Source organism: Giraffa tippelskirchi, chromosome 11 (genome assembly GCF_054371585.1).
Source record: "Giraffa tippelskirchi isolate mGirTip1 chromosome 11, T2T-mGirTip1v1.2.pri, whole genome shotgun sequence".
Taxonomy (NCBI): domain Eukaryota; kingdom Metazoa; phylum Chordata; class Mammalia; order Artiodactyla; family Giraffidae; genus Giraffa; species Giraffa tippelskirchi.
In genome coordinates, this window is record NC_137285.1 from 117,645,237 (window position 1) to 117,658,398 (window position 13,162).

Genomic DNA, 13,162 nt, shown 5'->3' on the forward strand with positions numbered 1-13,162 from the left:
CCCCGCGCCCGCGGCCGTCGGGGACCCCCGAGAAATCCTCCCCAACCCTGGCTTTGTCCCGGGAGGCGGGCGAGTGGCGAGCGCGGGGTAGGGGGCATCGGGCTGAGGAGGGGAAACGGGCAGAGGGGCTCAGAGCCGTAACGGGTCCGAACGGTCCCTGTTCCCCGCTGCGCTTGTGGCCAGGTCCTCCCGGATGAGGAGGGAAGGGATTGTGTTCTCAGTTCGGTGAAGGTTGAGTGACTTTGTGTAAAATAAAAGGGAAGCTTGTTCTCGAACACCCGTTAGGGAGGGAAGAAGGCATCCCACTCCTGGTGAAAGTAAGTTCCACCCAGACTTTTAAGAAAAAAGGAAAACAAAAACTTGGTGAGTTTTATCTGGCCTCCTCCCAAGAAACCTGTGATCGCAGTTCCTCAAAACAGTTCTAACCAGCCCTGGGCTAGGCCCCCAGAGTTGATGGGACGTGAAGTAATAAAGTGAACTTGCGCCACACCAAGGAGGGCGAGAACTCCGTTCTGGAAAGGGTTCGTAACCCGGGGCCGTGCCGTTTTTTTTTTTTTTTTAATTGAAAATAATTTATGCCCTTTATGAGACCAGCGTCATTGGTGAATAAAAGGGCAGCAGCCTAGTTAGAGAGCCTGGGTTGCGTAGTGATGCTTCTCAAGTCATCTTTCAAAGGGAAGTGGTGGGGAAGTGAAGATAGGGCCCAGATCAGATCTGGCGCTAATTGCACGCGAGTGTCAGAATTGTAAAATCCCGTGAATTCCACTGCACCGGTGTCAGAGTTGTAAAGTCCCCGCGAATTCCACTGCACCGTCATTGGTTTTGGAAAAGTTTTCGTCTGGAGTGTCCACTTTGCAGGTTTTATGTAGGTGGAGGTTTGTTGTGTCATCCTGCTTTGATGAGAGATATTCCTTTTTACTGTTCTGTCATGATGTGTTTACTGTAAAGTTTTTCTCCTGAAAGCGAATATCCTGTTGACTAATTTTCCTTTGCTTCAGAGATGACAGGACAGGTTTTGTGTGTTTCCCCGCCCCCCCACCAGAAAAATGTCAGTGTTTCTTATGAAAAAAAATTAGATGCATACATCAAAATGGACTGTCTTTTTAAAAAGTGATAAATTGATGACCTTTAACAAGGTCAGAGCAAATACACTACCTCCTCAAATTAATAGCAGGTGGAGAAAAAAATCATGAAACAGTAATACAATTAATACTTGATCTAATTAATACTTGGTCTTTTGTTGGGGTAGTTTTAAGTTCTCTTTTTTAGGTCTTTGAATTCCTGTAATCTGTTGCTAATTTTTCATCTGTGTTTCCTATTTGTTGAATTTGTGACTTTGAGATATAGTTGTTGGAATTCAGTTCATGGTACTGGAGCTGGAAGGACCTCAGAGAAGAAAAGGAGCCCACGAAGGACAGTAAATTGCCTCACTTTGATCCAGTGCCCCTTTTGTGCCATAAATTGCATTTCATTGCTTGGCTGGGTTTTTAGAAAACACTAACATGTTGATAAAAAGACTTAAAATGACACAGTTCTCCTCAGTAAAAGAAACTTTAAATTGGTGAAATAAACCAATGTTATTTTTATGCTGTGCTTTTGAGTGTCTATTTGATTTTCAAAAATAAAGAAAATGATTTGCAGATGATAAAGCTTATGAGTGGAACTGGGAATGATTTGATTTGTTAGTGAGAACATGGGTTTTGGGGTTAAACATTCTCACTCTGCTGTTGACTATCTCTGTGACTGGAGGCCAAGTTATATAACTTCTGGGGTCCTCATCTCTAAAAAAGAGAATGTAAATAAAAAGTGTCTTATCAAGTAGACTCTCAAAAATGTTAATTCTCTTTTAGTGAATATCTGTTAATTATCTGGCTTTTCAGGAAGCTAAAATTATATCCTTGTGAAAGCTTATTGAGAGAATAAAGAGGGGGGATGAGATGTATAAAATGTGTAAAGAAGGGTATTTTTCTTTTTAAATATGGTTGCAGTAGTGGAATGCCAAGACTGTTTATTCAATAGGTGGCCTTTGCTAGAATAAGCACTGATTGAAGGGTTTCTTTTTTTTCTTCCATTTTTTTTCTGGTAGGTTGATAGGGGAATCTAGACTACCCAGAGGGAATCTTTAAGGAAAACAAAACAATACAAATAGCTCTATGCGGGTCAGTCTTGAAGCTCTCCAGGGTGCATTTTCTCTCTGCCTTATAGCTCCCAAACTGATGATGTCATAGTAAATGAAACTACAGGAAATTGTGAGTTGCACCCAGATTCCCTAGGGAGGTACTGAGGAGTCTATGTTCTCTTCAAACAAATTAAGTCAGATAGATTCTATACTCTTAGTAAGTGAATCCAGAACAAACAGATAAAAGATGCTCTGTGTTCTTCTAGCTTTATGGAGAAAAATTAAGATTCCTTCTTTTCTGTTTGCAGCAATAACCATAGAACTCGCACTGTCGAAAAAACACTTTGATCATTTAATTTTATATGAAGTCTCTCCCTGTCACCTCCTCCTCTTTCTTGTAGACTTAAGCATTTAGGCAAGTCATGTAGTTACTTGTTGTGCAGGAAGTGAAGAAGATATGAAAATTTATTTTGTTTCGCTTTGAGTTAGTTGAGGAAGTACTTCGGGCGGAAGGAAAGAAAGGTAATCTGTTGGTGAAGCACAGGTCTAGCCAACTGGAAGAAATGGTATCTGCTTGTTTGGGTTTTGAGTTTGTCAAGGAGATAAGCAATTCTGGAAGGAACATTTTTGATTTTGATTTTACAAAACATTGACCCATTTTGTTGGCCCGTTCTAAGTGGGGAGGCAGATGATAGTAGATTCCAGTCTCTCTTTCTACCTCTTTGATAGATGGGTGTTATGGGCATCTTCATTTTCCCTTTTTCTTCCTATGATCACCACCAGGTGACTGCAGCAGAAGTTTTACCAGGATATGGGACTCTTGAGTTAACTTTCCCTATCTCTGTCTGCGAGTTAAGTTTCCGGTATGCTTGTAACTTATTTCTTACTTTGAAATCTTTACATTCCTTTTCACTGACCTGCACCCAGCATTGAGATATAAGTATCCTAGGTTCATGAATCCGCTACTCCAGTTTCTTAGGCTCTGAGAAGTGGGTCTTGCCAAGAATTAAAGAGAGGGCTTGGGAACATAGATGGGAAACTAGCCAGTGTCCTGTATGAACCTGCTTAGAACACAGACAGTACCCTGAAATCATCTTTTAATATCATCATTAAAAGAGGAAAAATGGCTCACTGTCTAGGAAAGCCAGAGGACTGGTCAGATCTTACTGCTCCTTAACTATATTGGGCAGTGAAGTTAGAACAACAGAATCATGGAATGTCAACATGGAAGCACCTTTTTTTTTTTTTTTAAATAATGTATTTATTTGGCTGCATCAAGTCTTAGTTGTGGCATGCAGGATCATTGTTGCATCATGCGAGATTTTTGTTGCTGTACTGTGCGCAGACTCTCTAGCTGTGGCATGTGGGCTCAGTTGTGGTGCATGGGCTTAGTTGCTCCAAGGCATGTGGGACTTTATATTACATGGCGAATACATAACCACTGGACCACCAGGGAAGTCCTTGGAAGCACTCTTAGAGATTATATAACCTGATTTTTACAGATGAGGAAACTGAGGTCCTGAAAAAGTTGGGGAATATTTGCCTCACTTGCTACATTTTATCCTTTTTTTCTTCTCTTAGAGTGATGCTTTGTATGCTTTGCAGGGATTTGATGGGTGGTAGGGAGACAGTAAAACGTTTGTTTGGCAGGAGCAGACATAAGATTGTTTTTTTCTAGGGCAGGTTTCTGTTTCATGTTAAGCAAAGATACTGTGTGTGATTAACAAGAGAGAGATCATATTTTTTTTTTTTTTAGTTTTTTCTTTTGATGTAACTTCACACCAAACGTTGTCATTCAGTACAAAGAACTTTAGTGCATCCTTTTTCCGGATTCAGTGTTAACAGTTTGCTCCATTTGCCTTATCACTTAGTATGCATCATCTTTCTCTTTCTAATATATAAAAATGTCTTTATTGAGATACGTCTTCTATTTAAAATACACAATTCTGTGTTTTTTAGTATATTCACAGAGTTGTGCAATCATTACTACAATCAATTTTAGAATATTTTCATCACTCGCCCTTCAAACCTATATCCATTAGCAGTTACTACCTGTATCCTTCCAACTCCCTAACACCCAAGCTGTAAGCACCCACTATTCTACTGTTTTTTGTGGGGGAAAACCTTTTATTTTCTTATCACCAAATCAATACTAGTTCACATCATTATTCACATCCATAGTATAAGAAAAATAATCTCTTCATGCAGAAATAGTAGTTAACATTTTAATATAGATTCTTCTAGACCTTTTATTAAAATGAAAGGTACTCTTATTATTGTAATTATAATTTTGTAAAAACAAGTGCTGATGAATTTGAGAAAGAAGAGAGTTTGAGGGCGGCAGGTTGTTTGGGAACCATTAATCTACTTTTGATCTTTATGGATTTGTCTATTTTGGATATTTCATACAAATGGAATCATATAATATATGGTCTTTTGTGACTGGCTTCTTTTACTTAGCATGTTTTCAAGGTTCATCTATGTTGTAACATGTATCCGTACATTGTTTCTTTTATGGCAGAATGATATTGTATAGATATACCACCTTTTGCTTATCATAAGTTGATGTACATTTGGGTTATTTATATACTTTTCATTTATTACAGATAATGGTATTGTGAACATTTGTGTATGTATATTTTCATTTCTCTTAGGTATATGCCTAGGAGTGGAATGGCTGCGTTAATGGCCAGTGTTTAACCTTTTGAGAAATTGCAGACTGTTTTCCAAAGCAGCTGCACTATTTTACATTCCCACTAGTGGGGTCGCACAGAGTCGGACACGACTGACGAGACTTAGCAGCAGCAGCAGCAGTGGTGTTTGAGGGTTACACTCTCTGTATCCTCACCAGCACTTAGTATCTTTTTGATCATGGGTGGCCTAGGGGGTGTGAAGTGCTATCACAGTGTGGTTTTGATTTGCATATTCCTGGATGACTCAGAAGGATATTTTACTTAAAAGAAAAAAAAAGCTTATCTCTTCTCAGAGATGAAGTGAGTATAAAAAGTTTGATGAGCCAGTTTCAAACAGGTAGTCAATTTGAACTAACCTTAGATTTTATTTTCCTGTACCAGTCTGGTCAGTTCTGGGCAGATTCTCTCAGATTCTCTTTATAAAATGACCATTTTTATAAAATGGTCATTTTATAAAGGCATCTTCTCTGAAACTCAGACGCCTCGCTTAAGCAAAACTCAAATCCCAATGGCTTACCTCAGGCATTTGTGGATACTTCCAGAGGTCAGGATAGGAGGAGGAGAGTTCTTAAGTTAGGTCATGTGTTTCCTTTTATAAGTTAGAGCAAATAAGAAGTCAGGAGGAGAGACTAACACACAGAAAACAATTACAGAGCAGCCCCAAGGCAGTTTAGAATTATATGCTAGATTTAGTTGGAGAGACTATGTTCTTAACACAAGAACACCTACTTCACACACCCTTAGGTAGGGAGGATCACATTGAAGGTAAGTGGATTTCACTTTAATAACACTAGGGCTCTGCTCCCCTTTTCTTAGGAGGAAATCCTGAGTAACAGTGTTTGGTGTTTAAACCAAATTCTTAGACTCTGTTTAGCCCTTCCTTCCTTCTGTAGTAGATTATAAATAAAGTTTTTCTAGCTTCGGTCCTCCTTCGGTAATACCCATTTCCAGTCCTGTATCCTTCTATAAGTCTAGTCCTATATCCTTTTATATATCCTTGTTTTTTTGGCTAACTCTAGTGGAAGATGGACTTGACTCAACTCCTCAATTCCTGTTGCCATCCTTAGATTTGAATTACTGTCAGGTAGTCTTAGAGGTCTCTCAGGAATCTGGGTACACAGAAGGGGACCTGTACTTGATATGTTTTAGGTTACTGCTGGATAGGCATAGGACCTAGTAAAAGAGAGAAAGCCTTGCCTTTTGGAAGCTGGTGTCTTCTTGTGGAATTCATTGATAACATGCAGGCTATCTCTACTAGATTTTTAGATTTAGTTCTCAAAAGTTTTTAAGTGAAGCAGATACTGGTTAAGTGTCTGTGTTCCAGATGTTTTGTGATGACTGATTTTAGTTTGGAGTATGTAGAACCCTGGATGTTGGGAGTCCTGTCATGGTGGAAAATGAGGGCATGCACCTGCTCTCAAGCTATTTTCAGTGTGGTTCCTAGGAGTCGGCTATGGCTCCAGGAAGTTAGACGGGAGCGGCTATGGTTTAGACTATCAAGTTTTCAAATATTATACTTAGGATATTTGCTTGATTGTCATCCATGGGATCTATCATAGTTTCCTGTTAAAGAAAGCCAGTTAGTAATTTGTTTGTTTTGTTCATTAGTGTGATGGGCATTTCAGGTCAAAACTTTGCTACGCCATCTGTGATGTACTCATGGACTGACCTAGCTGCATTAATCTAAAATGTTTTCATGGAGTGCTGAGGGGCCTTGAGCAGGGAGAGAATGTGTGGAGGTTCCTCTTATTAAGCTTCATCCCTCTGTGAGTATGGGTCCAATTCTTTGTTTTCTAAACTACTCCTAGTTGGGAAAACATAATATGAGTATGAATTCATTTATCTTGGTCATAGAATCAAAAACTGTCAGAGGTAGATCTGAGATAGTCTAGCTCCCACTTTTGACATATGGTAATGATTAATATTTATAAATGACATAATAGTTTTTAAACACTTTTTAATGCTTTCAGCCCCATTTGAGAATATATTTTTTGGCCCACTGTTCCCCAGTAATTTAGAAAGAACTGTTAGAATCCAGGTCTTCTGTCTGCTTCTCACCATTGATGAGATTACTCCTTTTTTTTTTGGCCATTCCAAGTGACTTGCAGGATCTTACCTGGGGTTTGACCAGGGATCAAACCTCCCCCCTTGGCGGTGAAAGTGCAGTGTCCTAACCACTGGACCACCAAGGAATTCCTGAGATTATTATTTTGAAATTATAGATTTGTCAATACTTAAGCAATGACTTAAGTGCTAATACCAGACCACCTTAGCTGCCTCCTGAGAAATCTGTATGCAGGTCAAGAAGCAACAGTTAGAACTGGACATGAAACAACAGACTGGTTCCAAATCGGGAAAGGAGTTTGTCAAGGTTGTGTATTGTCACCCTGCTTACTTAACGTATATGCAGAGTACATCATGCAAAATGCTGGGCTGGATGAAGCACAAGCTGGAATCAAAATTGCCGGGAGAAATATCGATAACCTCAGATGTGCAGATGACACCAACCTTATGGCAGAAAGGGAAGAAGAACTAAACAGCCTTTTGATGAAAGTGAAAGAGGAGAGTGAAAAAGTTGGCCTAAAACTCAACATTCAGAAAACTAATATCATGGCATCAGGTCCCATCACTTCATGGCAAATAGATGGGGAAACAATGGAAACAGTGACAGACTTTATTTTCTTGGACTCCAAAATCACTGCAGATAGTGACTGCAGCCATGAAATTAAAAGACCCTTGCTCCTTGGAAGAAAAGCTATGACCAATCTAGACAGCATATTTAAAAGCAGAGACATTACTTTGCCAACAAAAGTCTGTCTAGTCAAAGCTGTGGTTTTTCCAGTAGTCATGTATGGATATGAGAGTTGGACTGTAAAGCAAACTGAGTGCCTGAGAATTGATGCTTTTGAACTGTGGTGTTGGAGAAGACTCTTGAGAGTCCCTTGGACTGCAAGGAAGTCCAACCAGTCCATCCTAAAGGAAATCAGTCCTGAATATTCATTGGAAGAACTGATGCTGAAGCCGAAGCTCCAATACTTTGACCACCTGATTCGAAGAGCTGACTCATTTGAAAAGACCCTGATGCTGGGAAAGATTGAAGGCGGGAGGAGAAGGGGTTGACAGAGGATGAGATAGTTGGATGGTATCACTGACTCTATGGACATGAGTTTGAGCAAGCTTGGGGAGTTGGTAATGGAGAGGGAAGCCTGACGTGCTGCAGTCCATGGGGTTGCAAAGAGTTGGATGCAACTGAACGACTGAACTGAACTAACTGAAGCAATAGCTTAATCAGTGAGTAGCAGAACTGTTGTGTGGCCTCTTTGATTCATTCCCCAAACCACAATGCAGTAGAGGAGCTCTGTCAGGAGAGGAGTCAGGTCACTTGTTTTTTGAATTGTTGAGGCTGGTTGGTATTTTTTTATATATATTTTCCTATCTCCCCATTCTTATCAGTTCTGGAAATGTTTTTTTTTTTAAGACCAAATAGTTACTGGGGCTTTGTTTCTAAGACGCTCTACTTTGTGAATCTGTTTCAGGATGTTTTATGCTTTTTGTCTGAAGTCAGTTTTCTTTGAAAAGAAAAAAAAAAGGTTTGCATTTGCTAACCTCAGAAATCCCTCCCTGTAGCCTGCAGTTTGCATCTTTTTCTGGTTGTCATTGGGTGCTGGCTGTGACTTCTTTTTTTAAAAAAATAATTTTGTTTATTTTTGGTTGCGCTGGGTCTTTGTTGCTGCCAGGGTTTTTCTTCAGTTGCGGCAAGTGGGGCCTACTTTAGTTGCAGTGCATGGACTTCTCATTGCAGTGGCTTCTATTGTTGAAGATCTAGGGCTCTAGGGTATGCAGGCTTCAGTAGTTGTGGCTCCCGGGCTCTAGTGCACAGGCTCAATAGTTACAGTACAGGGGCTTAGCTGGTCTCCGCAGCATGTGGGATCTTCTCCGATCTTGGTTCAATCCTGTGTCCCCTACATTGGCAGGCAGATTCTTTACCACTGAACCACCAGGGAAGCCTGGTTGGGACTTCTGATTTACCATATTCTTTATAATGAAAGGATATGGAAAGCAACTAAGAAACTTTTAGGATTTTTAAAGTCAGAAAGACAGAAGAAAATGATTTAGAAATAATAATCATAAACCACAATTAATAAGTGGATAAGCCCAATTTACAACAACTTAGATTCATTAAAAAAAAACAAAACATTAGAATTACTTTTCCAGGAATGTCAGAAGAATTCCTTTCTCAGTTGTGTCATCTCTAGTGTCCTTTCTCCCCTTGTTTTTTTGTAGTTGTAGAATAGCTTTTTAACAGTGTCATGAAGATAGGTATTAATTATTGCTATTTGTTGAAGAAAACCAAAAGTTTTGAGTATGTTAGATGTCTCTTGTCTTCTTTCCGCAGGGTCTTTATTTGACAGTGACCATTACATTAAAATTTTTTCCTGATTATAAAGACCATAGGTCTTTATACAAATTAAAACATTACAGAACCATGTTATAACTTCACTTGTCCTAGAGTCAGGTAGACAAATTTCTTAGCTTTGCTAGAAGACCATGCTTTATATAGTAGGTATTTGATAAATATTTGTATTAATTATGAAAAGATAAAGCCTGCTTATTTGGGCTTTCAAAGAATTGTATGTAACCATGCTTTTTTTTTTTCTGATATAAGGCATAGTACTTAACTTTTTAAAACTTAAATAAGCCAGACTTCCACAGCTTTTCCAAGTGCTGAGTAATAAAGAATGTGGAGGTTTGTAGAAGAGTAGCAATGATTGTTTTCCCATACTCAAAAAGCTAAGTGTCAGTCGCAGATTTGGAGATAAAATGGTGATAGGAGAGGTATTTTGTATTGCACTGTGATTCTTTTGTAATTTTTAATAGAGCTAAATTTTATAATAGTTTGGATGAACTTTTTTTTTTTTTAAGTGAATCCGTATAGTTTTAGTTATTTAACCAGTCCTATTGACAAGTTGACTTAGGATTACAGTCTCTTGTTGGGAAAAATAAAACAAAAACCTAGAAGTATCACCTGCTAAACTAACCAGTTGTGCTGTATGTTCAAATGGTTTTTAATCCTTTTCTTTGCTAAATAATTATCTAGTATTCATCCTTTACGTCCACTGTGAAACACTTTCTTTTTGCTGCAGTTTTATTGTTTGAAAAGTTGATATTTAAACATTTGTAGTTTTATCTTCTAGAAGAATGTTTAGTGTTTTATGGAGGATTGATGATCTGCTGGTCTAGCTCTGTTGGTTGCTCAGCTCAGTTGGTAGTGAATGTGATGAGTTTAATGAGGCCAAGGTCTTTGAATCAATCTTCCTAAGGACCAGTTAGCTTTGTTCTACCCATTTTTATGCTACCCTCTGCTGATCATCCCACTCATAAGTACACTAGGTCATGGGGAACACAGTCAAGGAAATGAGGCTAGAGTAAGCTGGTCCATGCCTAATAATTAAATTAACAGATATTATTTATTAAATAGATTTCATTGCTAGGTACCACAAGACATTATCCTCTCTTTACAGTTTACGAAAGCACCAGTAACTACTGAGCCCACACTTCAGAGCCCAGGAGCTTCAACTACTGAGCCAGTGTGCCACAATTGCTGGAGCTGGTACACCTACAGCCCTGGGTCTGCTACAAGAGAAGTCACTGGAATTAGAATCTCCTGCACCACAACTAGAGAACCCCACGTGCAGCAATGAAGACCTAGTGCAGCCAAAAATAGCTAACTAAATAAACAAGTGTATTTTAAAAATGAAGTGAAAGTAAAAGTGAGAGATACTGCCAAATCGCCTTCCTCAAAAGGTTAGACTCTTTGTGCTCACTCAGTCATGTCAGACTCTTTATGACCCTACGGTTTTTAAGATGCTACCCAATTTTTTTCTGTACATCTGTAATGGAATATTAGCTGCTTTTCTAAAGTGTTTTCAGTCTTCTAGGAAGAAAATGTCTTTTAATCTAAATTTATTTGTGAGGCTGAGCATCTTTTCATATAGTTCGTGTACACTTGTGTATTTCTTCAACGAATTACTGTTTAGTCCTTTGTTCATGATTTCTTTTGTGTTTATCTTTTTCTCATTGACTTGCATAAACTGTCTTTTGGGATATGTTGATTGTCAGGAAATATTTCAAAAACACTTGCAGTGGAAAAAATGTATGGACACTAATACAGATTTATAAAATTGAGATCGTAAGAGAAAAAATGTATCCTGCTTTTTAAATTTACTATTATATGTTGATCGTTTTTCCATATTTTTAAATGTCTTGAATATTTTCCCATGTCATTAAATATTCTTCATAAACATGATTTTAATTATTATTTGTTTTTAACAAATCAAATTGTTACTTGGTTTTATTTCTAATTTGTTATCCAGAGTGTGAGTGAACTATACAATTTTTAATGATTAACTGGCACTTGGGTGGTTTGTTTATACTCTTTTATGATAAGTAATTTTACAACATATATACTTTATAAAAATCTGTATCTGTTTCTCTAGTATATATAACAGTAAGACAGTTATTAAGTTAGATAAACCTTTAAGGGCATTTCATAGGTATGACGAATTTCTTCTTGGAAGTGCTATGCCAATTTATGCTCACTTCTCGCATGCTATCATTTCACCCTATATATATATAAATTATATATATATTATTTTGAGAGAGGGTAGTAGATTACATGTAACATAAAATTTACCGTTTTAGCCATTAAAAAATGTACAGTTTGGTGGCATTTAGTACACTTCACAATATTGTGCAGCCATCATCATTACGTAAGTGCTTAACAGGTTCATCACCACAAAAGGAAACCTCCGCGTGCATTGAACAGTCATTCCCTATTTTTCCCTCCCCCAAGCCCCTGCCAACCTCTGACCTGCTTTCTGTTTCTTTGGATTTGCCTATTCTGGATATTTTTGCCTTTTCATACTTCAGGAAAGTTAGAGATACCAAGGGAACATTTCATACAAGGATGGGCACAGTAAAGGACAGAGCAGTAAGGACCTAACAGAAGCAGAAGATATTAAGAAGAGGTGGCAAGAATACACAGAATACACAACTATACAAAAAAGGTCTTAATGACCCAGATAACCATGATAGTGTGTTTACTCACCTAGAGCCAAATATCCTGGAGTGTAAAGTCAAGTGGGCCTTAGGAAACATTACTCTAGTCAAAGCTAGTAGAGGTCATGGAATTCCAGCTGAGTTATTTCAAATCCTAAAAGATGATGCTGTGAAAGTGCTGCACTCAATATGTCAGTAAATTTGGAAAACTCAGCAGTGGCCACAGGACTGGAAAATGTCAGTTTTCATAACAATCCCAAAGATGAGTAGTGCCAAAGAATGTTCAAACTACTGTACAATTGCGCTCATTTCAGGTGCTAGCAAGTTAATGCTTAAAATCCTTCAAGCTGAGCTTCAACAGTATGTGAACCGAGAACTTCCAGATTTAGAAAAGGCAGAAGAACCAGAGACAAAATTGCCGACATCCACTGGATCATAGAAAAAGCAAAAGAATTCCAGAAAAACCTCTACTTCTGTTTCATTGACTATGCTAAAGCCTTTGACCTGTGTGGATCACAACATACTGTGGAAAATTCTTAAAGAGACGGGAATACCAGAACACCTTACCTGCCTCCTGAGAAACCTGTATGCAGGTCAAGAAGCAACAGTTAGAATTGAATATGGAACAACAGACTGGTTCAGAATTGGGAAAGGAGTACAGCAAGGCTGTATATTGTCACCCTGCTTATTTAACTTACATGCAGAGTACATCATGAAATGCCAGGCTGGCTGCAGCAGAAGCTGGAATCAAAATTGCTGGGAGAAATATCAATAATCTCAGATATGCAGATGACACCACCTTTATTCAGAAAGTGAAGAGGAACCAAAGAGCCTTTTGTTGGGGGTGAAAGAGGAGAGTGAAAAAGCTGGCTAAAACTCAGCATTCAAAAAGCTGAGATCATGGCATCCAGTCGTATCACTTCATGGTAAATAGATGGGGAAACAATGGAAACAGTGACAGACATTATTTTCTTGGACTCCAAAATCACTGCAGATGGTGACTGCAGCCGTGAAATTAAAAGATGCTTGCTCCTTGGAAGAAAAGCTATGACCAACCTGTACAGCATGTTAAAAAGCAGAGACATTGCTTTGCCAACAAAGGTCCATCTGGTCAAAGCTATGGTTTTTCCAGTAGTCATGTATGGATGTGAGAGTTGGACTATGAAGAAAGCTGAGCATTGAAGAATTGATGCTTTTGAACTGTGGTGTTGAAGAATACTCTTGAGAGTCCCTCGGACTGCAAGGAAATCCAACCAGTCCATCCTAAAGGAAATCGGTCCTGGATATTCAT

The 13,162-nt window shown here is 38.6% G+C and overlaps 1 protein-coding gene across 11 annotated transcripts in view; it reads left to right on the plus strand.

The window, feature by feature from the left end:
• DENND5A (DENN domain containing 5A) overlaps positions 1-13,162 on the plus strand; it is a 97,013-nt gene that overhangs the window by 472 nt on the left and 83,379 nt on the right. For 2 of the 11 annotated variants that reach the window (XM_081540725.1, XM_081540721.1), the window contains exon 1: positions 10,335-10,617. The exons of 7 other annotated variants lie outside the window; for them this stretch is intronic. The gene's annotated coding sequence lies outside the window, so the exon portion shown is untranslated. Of the gene's footprint in view, positions 1-67; positions 318-10,334; positions 10,618-13,162 lie in introns of those variants that run through there. 2 more of the 11 variants (XM_081540723.1, XM_081540722.1) reach the window with 2 other exon arrangements.